Raw genomic sequence first — 13,478 nt, forward strand, 5'->3', positions numbered from 1 at the left:
AGGGGAAATCCCTGAAAGCGTTTGCACAGGGGAATGATGGGATCAGAGCCGTACTTTTGAAAAGCTTATCTGGCAGTGTTGCACAGAATCAATTGGACGATGGAGAAAGTAGAAGCAAGAGAAATTGGTCATGAAGATCTGAGTTAGAATGGTTCCAATGAAACTCTAGCAGAGTGCTAGAGAGATTACTGTCATAGAAAGTTTATGAATAAGAGAGAGAGAATTAAGGAAAACGACTCAGATTTCTAGCCTAGATGATTAGTGTAACAGAAGTACTCCTACAGGAACAGAAATAGGTAACTCAAGGAGAAGAACAGGTTTTAGAGAAAATGTGAAGTTTATTTTTGGACTTGTTGAGTTTGAGGTGAATTGCTAATTAATTTATGAAATTGTGAAATAAGGCAGGCACACCTGGTTCTTCAGGTACTTGCTGGGAAAGTCCACAAGGGCAGTGAGAAGCATAGCTGCAATCATACTTTAATAAGGCACAGAGGGTACAGACAAGTGGTGAGAAGGGGTACAAAGGCAGACATTGTGGGGTGGGGACAGGATGGGGAAGGAAGGCAGATAGTACTATGGGGAATAGGATGCAGAGGAGGAAAGACACAGAGAATCACTCACATAACTGGAGCTTAGAATTGAGAGCACTTGGCAATGTGGACCCAGATGGAGACAGAGGAGTGAGTGCTAGGTGGGGCAGGAATTTAAGGTCTCATTTTTATAAAGTTTTTTTTTGGGGGGGGAAGGGTGGAAACAGACTAACTTTATTTGTGCTGCCTTAAGGTTAATTCATTAACATATCCAAATCATCTCAAAGTTGTTAGTAAAACTTTAAAATTAATATGTCCACATCATGTCAAAATTATCAGCACCACTTGGTGTTCTGCTGGTCTTATTGTGGATATCTGGAACTTATCTGAGATTTACATATCATAGGGTCAAAAGGCCCTGACAGCAAAGCCTAGATGGCTTTCCTTGAGTTAGCACTTACTACCAGGAGGAGTTTTTTGGTTAATATATGATACAGTTTGAAAATTATGCTCCTTCAGTCTTTGAGATGGTCCGGACACGACTTCTGGTTTCTCTTTTATAGTCTTGCTATTATTATATTGGCTACTTAAAAACTTACCTGCTATATGGACCAAAGGGGGTGGAGTAGGGTGCAGAATCAGGGTGCAGAACAAGATACAATTTTAAAACAAGATACCAGTGTAGCATCCAGATGGGGATGTCCAAGAGACAGCTGTATATGTGGGTTTGAAGTTCAGGAGAAAAGTTGGGATGGAAGATAAATTTAGATATTATCCACATAGAGATGATGACTGTTGCCATGAGAACAGATGAAATCATCAAGGAATGATAGAGGATTCAGAAAGAGGGCCAAGGATAAAGACTTGGAGGAGTTTGGTGGGTATATTAGAGAAGCCAGTGAATGAGACAAAAAAAAAAAAGCAGTCAAACAAGAGAAGCAGGTAAATGTAGTATGATCTCAGGGAAGCTGGAAGAAAGATTATAAATGGGTTAGGAGGATGTTGCAGGTTTTTTGCCCTCTGATTTGGCTATCATGAAACAGATTTGCTGAAAGTAAAGTATACAGATGCTCATTTGAACCACATTCTGTTTTGTTTTAAACTAACCTTTAGGAAAGAATGTTTTAAGAGGCAGGAGCGCATGCGTGCACATGCATGTGTGTGTGTGTGTGTGTTTAGGAAAAGTGGCAGTTGATCATTAGAAGACAGCATAGAGTGGGAGCAGTAAGAAAAAGTTCCTCCATTGAACAAAAGATCAGGAATCTCAAGGAAAACAATTGAATAAAAGCAGGAATAAAGGGACCCTAGTGCTAAGAGACAATGGGATAAATGTAGATAAAGATGTGCCCTCAATTCCAGGAAGACTGGGATTCAAGGCCCTCCTCTGACTTATACAGGTTCTGTGACCCTGAGTGAGTCACTTCACCTCCCAGTGATAAAATCATTCTGTAAGAAAATAAGCTACAGAGGTTTCTACCTGTATTAGGAAAAGAAATATCCTCATTCATAAGTTCCTCATATAATAAAATCACAGGTTCAGTCTCTATCCCCTAGTGTTAGCAAACCTCAAACTTTTTTGAAGCAGTAATCCTCCAGAATATTTGCTAATGGTTACAAAGAGAAAAGTAGATCAATGGAACAAACTAGAAAAAGCCAGACCTAGAAGGAAGTAAATACGTCAGTTAAGTATTTCACTAATCCAAGGACATAAATCACCAGAAGGAATAATTCTGTAAGAACTGCTAGGAAAACTGGAATACAACTTGGCAAAACTAGATTTAGACCAGAATCTTTCACCATATACCACAATAAGATTCAAATGGATATACAATCAAAATATAAAAAGTCATATCATTTAAAAAGAAAGACAAGTTGGAGCCTTTTACAATTTTGGCTAGGAGGAGAATTTTTAAACAAACAAGGGATAGATGCGATCTTAAAAGATAAAATATGCATTTTCAATTATATAAAATTAAAAAGCTTTTACACCAATAACATAAATGCAGCTAGAATAAAAAAGGAACCTGTTAAGTGGCAAAATCTATTTCCATTAATCTTTCTGGTAAAAGTCTGATAACCAAGATATATAGTGAATAGACACAAATATATAATACTGAAAGCCATTCCTTAAAGAAGTGGCCAAATTTTATGAACAGCTTTCAGTAGAAGGAATTCAGATAATAAACAGCCATATGAAAGACTGTGACAAATAATTAGCAATAAAAGAAATGTGAATTAAAATAAATCTGAGATTTCACTTCAGACTCATCAAATTGGCAAAGCTGATTTTATCTTATTTAGTTAATTAATTAATTCGTTTATTTGGTTGGTTTGTTTGTTGAATTATTTATTTTTTAGGCAATTGAGATTAAGTGACTTGCCCAGGGTCATACTAGTAAACTAGTAAGTGTCAAGTGTTTGGTCTGAGGCCGGATTTGAACTGAGGTCCTCCTGATTTCAGGGCGGGAGCCACCCAGCTGCCCTCAAGGCTGATTTTAAAAATGAAAAGTCAATGTTGGAGGAGATATGGGAAGATAACCTTTTTGTTGGTAGAACTGTGAATTGGACAAAATATTATAAAAAATTTCTCCTTTGCTCTTTAATCCACCACTCCCACTATTGGCCATATATTCCTAACAAGGTCAATAACAGCAAGGTTCTACATAGGCTAATAAAATATTCTGAGTAGCACTTAGTTGCAGGAGGTGGGAGGAAGGAAACAAAAGAGAGTAGTCAGAGATGGCTGAACAAAGCGTGATATAATGAAGTGTTATTAGGCCATGAGAAATAATGAATTTAAGGAATTCAGAAGAACATAGAAAACGTAAATAATGTGAACAACCAAGAGAACAACATATAGAGTGTCTACTATAATCTAAATGAAAACACTAAAAAGTAATCCTATTTTGATGATTTTTAATAAACAGGAGAACTGACAAGGAAACAGACAATCCTTCTCTCAGTAGAGAGGTGGAGACTATGGATGTGGAATGTAGTATACACTGTTAGATGTGATCACCCTGTTAGTTGGCTTTATTTTAATGCTCTTCTTTGTTACAAGGAGGGTTGAGGAGAAGGTTAAGGGGAAACGACTGTAATATAAAAACAAATGGTAACAATAAAACTTTTTTTAGGGTCTCTTGATCTTGTGTGCAAGGAGATACTATCAGGGAAATGGTAGTTAATAGGCAAGATAAATCCCATCTGAACTGGAAAAGTTGATCGGATCTTTTGCCAGAAACATTCTAGTGATAGATGACAGATGTTTAGAACAGTGAACTGTCAGAGAAACAAGAGGGGAAGGATGTGACTTCAATTTAACTTCATTGTAAGATGCCAGACAAGAAAACCAGGGTAAAAAAAAGGTAGATAAAATAAAGCTGTAGAACAAGCCAAGAGACAACTCAGGACAAAGAGAAGATTATATACTAAATCAAAGATTTCTATAAATATAGTACGATAACAGTTTAGTTTTAGTTTACTTAAAACGTTGCTTACATTGTACCTAGGGGTTAGGTATTTATACTTTGACTATTTTGTGGATTTAAAAAATAGGAATAAATGAGCATATGTTTAATATATGTGTTATTTTTTAAAAAAATTAAGCAAATAATAAAACATTAAGTAAAAAAAGTAAAATATTTTTATTAAAAAATCCCCCCTCCCAGATAGTGTCCTATCCCTTGCCTATAATAATCCTAACCTTAGCCTAAGTCAGTCAGCTAGTCCATAAACATTTATTAAGCATCTATTATGTGCCAGAATTACTTTATCTCAGATCATTCTGATACCCTTTGCCACTTTCTCTTCATCCCTGTCTCCAAAGATGAAATAGCTCTTCCCCTTGCAAAGGTCAACCTATCTACATGCACAAGAGGTCCCATTCCATCCCATCTTCTCCAGCAGATTGCCCCCTTTATCATTCCCACTCTCTCACTTACCTCCAATCTCTCCTTGTCTATTGGTTGCTTCTCTACTGCCTACAAACATTCCCATGCCACCTCCATCCTCAAAAAACCCTCGCTTGACCCATGCAACCCCACTAATTGTCATCCCACATCCCTCCTGCTTCTGTAACTGAACTCCTTGAGAAGACTATCTATAATAGTAGACACTTCCTCTCCTCTCACATTTTTCTTCACTCTTTACAATCCAATTCCTGACCTCATGCATCCAAAACCACTGTCTCCAAAATTACCAATTATCTCATAATTATCAATATTCCTCCTTTTTAACATCTCTACAGCCTTTGACATTGTTGATCACCCTCTTTTCCTTTATGTGCTCTTCTCTCTAGGCTTTTGGGATGGTATGTCTCTGGGGTTTCCACTCACCTATCTGATTGCTCCTTTCTCAGTCTCCTCTGCTGAATCTTCATCCAGGTCATGCCTGCCAACTGTGGATTTTTTTTTTTTATGGAGCTCTGTCCAAGTCCTTCTTCTCTTCTTCCCCTATATCCTGTTTTTACATAATTATTTGCATATTGTCTCCACCATTAGATTGCAAACTCTTCAAGAGCAGGGACACTCTTTTGCTTTTCTTTGTATCTCCAGAGCTGAGATAAGAAGGAAGGGAGAAGATGGAGCTCTCAGTGAATGTCCCCACTTTTTTCGATAAAATATGCTGCAAGGTTCTCAGCTGAGGGGGTAGGGAAGGAGCCATGGGAAATTTGAGGAGGGATGAGAAGGTTTGGAAGAGCTGCTGTGGTGGGTGGGAGAGTGAGTTAATTGTCACTGTTCAGTCATTCAATTGTATCGGACTCTTCATGACCCCATAGCGTTTATGGAGTTTTCTTGGCAAAGATATTAGAGTGGTTTGCCATTTCCTTCTCCAGTGAATTAAGGCAAAAGGGATTAAGTAACTTGCCCTGGGTCCCATATGTAGAAGGTGTCTGAGGCCAGATTTAAACTCAGGTCCTGCTGACTCCAGGCTCAGTGTTCTATCCACTGAGCCACCTAACTGTCTCAGTTAATTAACGAGGTACAAGAGGATTGCCTAGCCTCAGTGTGGGCCCAGTTGCAAATATATAACATAAATTGTTGTGGAGTCAGTCAACATGATTGGGTGATTTTCTCCAGCTTTCTTAACCTTTCCAGGAGTGAAAGCAGTGGATGTAATCTTAGACCAAGCCTTGATGGGACACAAGGGAGAGAATTGAGAGGTTAAGGGATTGGAGGTCATAGTGAGTGTGAAGAACAGGTTTTAATATTGGAAAGCAGTGGAAGGGGTGTAATTGTAATCAATGTAATCAGTAAAAGGTGTGATTCTAATCAGATATGGGAATTTCAGAGTTCATGGACATAGCAGAGGTGCACTTGTGCATGACAGCAAGATCAAAGGCATGACTATCTTTGTGTATGGCTTTGTGTATGAGGTGGAGGAGTAGGTCATGGCAAATGAGTAAGCTGAGGAACTGGGAGGTTGGGGTGTTTGAGGGAGTATCAACATGTATGTATCAACATGTATTCCCCCCACCATGACCAGTGAATTGAGGGGAATGAGAGAAAGGGTAGACAGGGTTGAAAAGGGTTGTCAAGGGAACTTGTGCCATCAGGACACAATCGGCTCTGGCTCCTACCAAATCTCAGTAAGAGCTAGAAAATGGAAGAAAAGGAAAAGATCTAAGGTGAAAGCAACGTTGTTGTATATGGAATGGGCATTTCAGAGGGCAAAGTGGGAGGGGTGGTGGGTAGCTTTGCAGTAGAACATGGTGGGAGGAGGTTTCAGTGGAATGGGAATAAGGAATTGGGTAGTGGGAGATAGGGAATGGGATTTGAACGATGACCAAAATCATGGGATGGGAATGGTAAGACAAAGAACAAGTTTATTCATCTTTAAGGGAAAATGTGAGAAAGATCTTCAATGTTAAAAGGGTCTGTCTTTTGGGTGAAGTCCTTTTACAGCCTTGGGCAAATCAATGAGAAAGCAAGAACTTGGACTATTGTCCTTTAAGCAACTTAGAAGACCAGGCTAGAAATTTGATAGAAGGGTACCCTCTCCCCATACCACAATGGTAGAAGACTGGTATGGTAGAATAAGGCTCCTTTTAAGGGAGGAAGCTGAAAACCAGGCAGGAGATATGAGTGGCTTAGATGAACTGACTTAATTGGCCTTAAAATACAAATAGATTTTGTTCACTCTAACCCCATTCGGTGATGGAAAACCTCACATTGCCATATTTACCCATAGTAGGGCAAAAATGTGATAAGGAAGATATATTTTGCCGATCTAGTTTCAATGATTATTGATGTGCTTACAACAAGAAGGGGTGGGGTAAATTTTTCTAATTGAAGGAAAAGGAAATGACTTAATTGATGAGTTGAGGACAATTGTGTCAGATACAGTAAGCAGGAACAGAAAATTAAACCAAAGAGAAGAGTGAAATAAATATCACCCAAGCAACCTGTACAAGATGGCTATTTACTTGACAGTTGCAAGAAGCTAAGGGAGACCTCTCCAAGGCTAGTATTTGAAACTGCTTAAACCATTGGGTGATTTTGGAAGATGTGCTTGTCTAAGGAAACAGTCTGTATTTCAGTACCTGAGGTATACAGCAAATTGAAGTTCATGACTCTGGATGAATTTGTTAGATGGACCTTTTCCATCAAAATCTGTGAAAGTTTTCCCCAGTCTTCATAGTAAGATTTCAGTTCCTCAATAATGACAAATTCCATGTATTTGATTAGGGGAACTCACGAAGATATTCTTAATTAACTCCCGCCTTGCCTACATTGGTACCTCCTTACATGGTACCTCTTTTAGCATCTTTCTGGGCTTGCCTCTTAACTCATCTAGCTTATACGATCATATAGCTAGAAGAGACTTCAGACCTCATCTAGTACAACTTCCTCATTTTATATTGAGGATATCTATTTATATATAATATTGTATTTATATTTCAATAATAATTAATGTCATTAATAATAATAAATAATAAATTTATATTACATTTATATTGAGGATATAGATATATGTATATATATGTATGTATGTGTATATATGTATGTGTACATATGTGTGTATATATATGTGTATATATATGTACGTATGTGTGTGTGTGTGTGTATATATATATATATATATATATATATATATATATGTATATATGTATATATGAAGAAGACTGAGGCCTAGAGAGCTGACTTGACCTACTTAAAATCACTCAGGCAGGAAGGGGGAAAGCTGGGATTTGAACCTAGATCTTTTCACTTCAATCAATAAATATTTCTTAAGCTCCTACTATATCCAAGGCATTATACTAAATTTGTTTTTCTTGATGTTCAGTCATGTCCAACTCTTACTGATCCCATTTTGGGTTTTCTTGGCAAAGAACTGGAGTGTCTTGCTGTTCCAGGTGAGGAAACGGAGGCAAACAGCGTCACTTGCACAGGGTCACACAGCTTGTAAGTGTCTAAGGCTAGATATGAACTCAGATCTTCCTGATTCAAGACTCAGGGCTCTAAACACTGGGCAACCTAGCTGCACCACTATGCTAAGTGCTAAGATACAAAAAGAGGCAAAAGACAACTGTTATCCTCAAGGAGTTCACAATCTCAGGAGACAACAAGCAAACAGATATATACAACAAGATACATAGGGAAAAGTAGGAAATAATTAAAAGAGGGAAGGCACTGGAATTAAGAGAAATTAGGAAAGGCTTTGTGTAGAAGAAAAAGACTGTTTTTCCTTCCCTTCTTTTTTTTCCTTCCTTCTTCCTCATCTCCTTCTGGAATCCCTCTCTTTTTTGGGATGTGAAAGCCAGGATGCCTGAAGCCAGGCATGGGGGACAGCCAGTGAAAATGCCAAGAGTAGACAGATGGAGTGCTTTGTTCATGGAACAGCAAGGAGGCCAGGTCACTGGATCAAATCCAGCATTCTTTTTAATGATGCTCTTGGTCTGGTCAGGATAGTAAAATCACAGAATCTCAGCACTGGAATGGCCCCAAGTACCTCACTGATAGTCCTATATCCCTTTCAATTCAGGAGCCCATTTTACAAAATCTCTGAAAGTAGTGATCCAGTAGAGTGTAAATCCTTGAGGGAAGAACCTGTTTCTTGTTTTGTCTTTGCCCATTTGTTGAAATGAATTTTTCAGTTGAATCCCCCTTTTTTTTTATTATTGTAACCTCAAAGAAGTTTTCCATTCCTGAAAACATTTTAATGACCCTTCCCCCCAACCCTATCCCATCCCCTACCTTCCCACACTCAGCTTGACTTCTTAGAGGTTCAGAACCAGGGCTTCTATAAAGATAATTCTTCAACTCTTTATGATTCTAAGGCTTTTTTGTTTTGTTTTGTTTTTGTTTTTTAAATGCCACCTTTCTTCTTTGTCGAGGAGGGCAAAGGACTCACATCCTTCTTGAGAATGAAACAAGGGGAATAAAAAAAGAACTTCTAGTCTTTGAGAAGGTAATTAGAGGGAAGGAAAGTCATCATATACAATAGCATTCACCCAAAATGAAGAGTATTTTGCTCATCTGAAAACCAAGCAAACAATAGTATGAAAGGGTTAGAACTGGGGAACCAGAAGTACTTGAGAACAAACAGGTGTCACAGGAGCAGGTTTGAGTTGCTTCCTTAAATGTTTCCTGGAAAGAGGAAATTGTCTTATCAGATGGCCACTTAAGAGAAGACATCCATTCATCATGTGACTAATTCATCATGTGACCCTTCCTGCCCGATCTCATTTCTAATCTAAAAGTAGAGCTTCAAGTTTAGTCATTATTCTTTATGTATTTTGCCTTCAATCACTTAAGCAACTAACAGGTTATTTATTATGGAAGTGTCATTTGTTGTTCAGTCATTTTTTTTCAGTCATGTCCAACTATCCCTGACTGCAAGACCCTATCTCAAAAAAACCCTAAAATTTCTTGGTAAAGATAATGGATTTTCCATTTCCTTCTCCAGCTCATTTTACAGATGAAGAAACTGAGGCAAACAGGGTTAAGTGACTTGCTCAGGGTCACAAAGCTAATAAGTTTCTAAGGCCAGACTTGAACTACCAAAGCTTAGTCTTCTTGACTCAGATGCCCCATGACCTACTATCACTACCACTACCATCATCATCACCCTTTAGTGATGAACTTCTCTATGCTTAACTAGATTGGTCCCAAAAAACCCTGAATCTATCTGTCACTAAACCATCTGTCACTAAACTAAACTTGTCTGAGCTCATATTCCAGTGGCATATCCTTTAAGAACCCAGGATTACCTTCATTCCATAAGGAGGCATTCACTGGAAAAGGATTTTAGTTGAGGAATGTATGTAAACACAGTAACTTAAATCAATACTCAAAGAAATAGCATGACATGAGAAACAGAGAGCCAGTCTCAAAGCCAAGAAGACTTAGGTTTATGTCTCGCCTCTGATAAATACTGGCTGTGTTATCCTGGGCAAGTCAGTTCACCTCTTGTGGCTTTAGGTAATTTTCTAAGTCTATAAATTACAGGCAAGGTGCTGACCTTAATTTCCTAAACCAATGAAATCCTAGATCTAGTCCCTATCTCTTTTCCCTTACTCAACACTCATGTACAAAAATGACTAATATGGAAATGTTTTACATGATTGCACATGTATAACCTATGTCAGATTGTTTACCATCTCAAGGAAGGGGGGAGAAGAGGGAAGGAGGGATAGAATTTGGAACTCAAAACTTAAAAAAAACTAATGTTAAAAATTGTTTTTACATACAATTGGGAAGAAATTTATTTTTTTTTTAAAAAGACTCATGTACAGCATTCAGATATGCCATTGTTCACCTTTATAGGACGGGAAGATAATGACAGACCTAAGAAAATTCTCAAATTGGGTGGAAGAAAGGTAAATGTGAGATTCATTCTTTATCCCTATGTCCCAAAATACCCCTGGATACCTTTTCTTTCCTAGGTGACAGAATCAAGGGTCTTCCCCATTGGAATGTAATCTTGCAAATAGGGATGATCTCATTCTTTGTATTTGTATCCTTAGTGCCTAGCACAACACCTGGCACCTAGTAGGTGATTAATAAATATCTGTGGATTGACTGATGTGTTCTGGATAACTGAGCCCAGAAATGAATAATCTGTCAATGTGGAAATAAATTTATCATAACAAGTTGCCCAAGGCACACTAAAAGGGAGGGGAATCTTTGGTCCCAATTAAGGTTTGGACAGATTCCTAGAATTTTCCCCTTGTCCTTCACTACATATATTAGGCATTCAGCTTAATGAGTCAAGGTGAGGAAATAGTCAAAATCCCATAAGCCACATGAAACTGGAAAAAAAGGAGTGGCTGCAATGCCATCTGAAGTGCCACAAAGGGGAGGCACAAAGATACCATGAGTCATCCAGACAGGCTTTTCAAGGCATGTCTATAGTGAAGGTGTCATGTGCAAAGATGCAATGTTATAATCCAACTTGGGTAGATTCAGTGGGGAGTCAAAATTCTATAAAAATAAACCTTCAAAAACAGCTTTAAGAATGTTTTCACAGCAAGAAGAGATAAGCATCTTCCTGGAAAACTTACCTAAAAGCAGGAGTCCTAAAATGAGATGCCCTCTCAAGATCCTTGCTCATTTTAAGAGTCTGTGAAGTTATGGAGAATTTTCACAAAATTATAGATCCCCCTCAATTGGGGAATGACTGAACAAGTTATGGTATATGATTATGATGGCACAGTAGTAAGCTGTAAGAAATGATGAGCTTGATGATCTTAGAAAATATGGAAAGGCTTTCATGAAATAATGAGCAAAATGAGCAGAACCAAGAGAACACTGCATACAGTAACAGCAATATTTTTAAGAATGAGTTTGAGACAATAAGTCATTTTGACAATTACAAATACCCAAATTAAGTACAAAGGACATATGAAGAAAAACTCTATCTGTATCCAGAGAAAGAACTGATAAATAGATGAATAGAATAATTTTACGTATATGTGTGTGTGTGTGTGTGTGTGTGTGTGTGTGTGTTGTGTGTGGATATATGTTTGTGTGGATAGACAGATAGATAGATAGATAGATAGATAGATAGATACCTATTTGTGTCTAATGGTAGTCATCTCTAAGGTGGGGCAGGGGGAGGGTAGAAAAAAAGGAAAAAAATTACATGGTAATTTTGTTGTATATTTGAAAGGAATAGTAAGTTGTGCATAGTAGATTTGCAGCTTCATGTACAAAATCTTTTTATTGTACTATGTTATGAAAATGTTTGTTTTATTCCATAAATAATGTAATTAAAAAAAAAACCAAAGTGGTAGAGAATGGCTTTTCTCATCTGGGTTATGGGACAATCTCTTTCCTTGAAAGAAGCATGATTTCCTCAGAGGGAGCTGCAATAACTGAACTTTGAACCCAAATGATCTAAGGACAGCCTAGATTTTAACAAAGAATTTGAAAAGTTCCCTCTTACCATTTGTATGGACAAGATACAACTCCTGTAGTCCAACCACTCATTTTGCAGATGAGTAAACTGAGGCCCAGAAAGATAAAGTGTTGGGCAGCATCATGAAGAACTAAAATCAAAGTCTCCTGATTCTTGCTCTATTTATTCTTTCTAGCCTTCCACCACTGACCCTTCTGAAGGTGCTCAACTCAGTATTATGTGGGTAGCCAGCAGATTAGTTCAAAATAATTAGAAATGTAAGAAACTCCATCTTTTTATAGTGGTCATAGGATAATAGAATTAAAGCCAGAAGAGACCTTAGAATCATCTTGTCCAATTCCATCATTTTGCTGATGAGCAAACCAGGCACCAAAGAAGCTGACATATCCAAGTTCACATTGGTAATAAACCTCTGAAATAGGATTTGAATACATCTCTTGGGACTCCAAACTCAGTGCTCTCTCCACTGTTCCAAATCACTTCTGGATAATCTTGGCTTGATGAAATGCAAGCTCTTATCTGGTGGTTCTACCAAGTTAGACCTGAGGGGCTGGGCAGAATAGTAATATAAGTACTTGGCTTAGAATTAGAAAATCTAGGTTCCTGTCTTGCCTTTGGTACTTACTGTCTACGTGATTATACTTACTATCTATACAATCTTGGAAAGGTCACTCATCTCTCATATGTATAAAATTAAGAGACTGGACTAGATGGATGATCACAAAAGCCCCAACAAGATCTCAACTGCAGGAGCTCGTAAGTACAGGCCCAGCATTCAAGGACCATTAGTAGAAGCTCATCTCCAGGTTAACCACAGGTAATGAATATTTTTGACCACAGTAACTCTAGAAAACTGTCTACCACATCAAGAAGGGATCCAGATAAGCTTTAGTATACAGAAACCACAGTTTTGAAGTAAGAATGGGGAAACTTCACACTACTTCTAAGTATATAATTAATAATTCACTTGCCATTCTATGCCAATAGACGATATTTCATTATTTGATTCACCCAAACCTAGAGGCGCCATTTGGTCCAAAGGCAAAGTATGTGGTACTATGTATACAGAGTATTCTGTTTTCTCCAACCCACCCTCCACCACCAGCTCCTAACTCATGTATACATTTGCTGCGGTAGAAGTGGTTGATTTTTCCTGCTCACCCCAGGGACACTGGAATAGTGTATACACAGTCTGATGGGAGACAGGAGCAAAAGAATGTTCTTTCTTTAGCAAGCTTCTTGTGACTCTGGGACACTCTAAATGACTACTAAAAGGGACAAGGTGAGGGGAATAACAAGGGAGGTAGCAACACTGATGTTTGTTTTACAAAAAAAATGAGGCAAAACTAATGTTCAGCCTGATTTTTATTAGTGTTTAAAACCTTGTTAAAGCAAAAATAAGGGCCAAGTAATGAATGGCAGGACCAATATTGATGGTTCATTTGTTACTAAACTGAGGTTTGTTGATATGAAAAGGAGGGACTCATGAGTAAAATAACCCTTGTCATCTATATTCCAGAGCATATTATAAAGTGGATTTTTTAAAAATTCCATTTTGTGATGAGGCTTGTCCATCAAAATCATGAG

The sequence above is a fragment of the Phascolarctos cinereus genome, unplaced genomic scaffold, assembly GCF_003287225.1.
Source record: "Phascolarctos cinereus isolate Bilbo 61053 unplaced genomic scaffold, phaCin_HiC Scaffold_1;HRSCAF=81, whole genome shotgun sequence".
NCBI lineage: Eukaryota > Metazoa > Chordata > Mammalia > Diprotodontia > Phascolarctidae > Phascolarctos > Phascolarctos cinereus.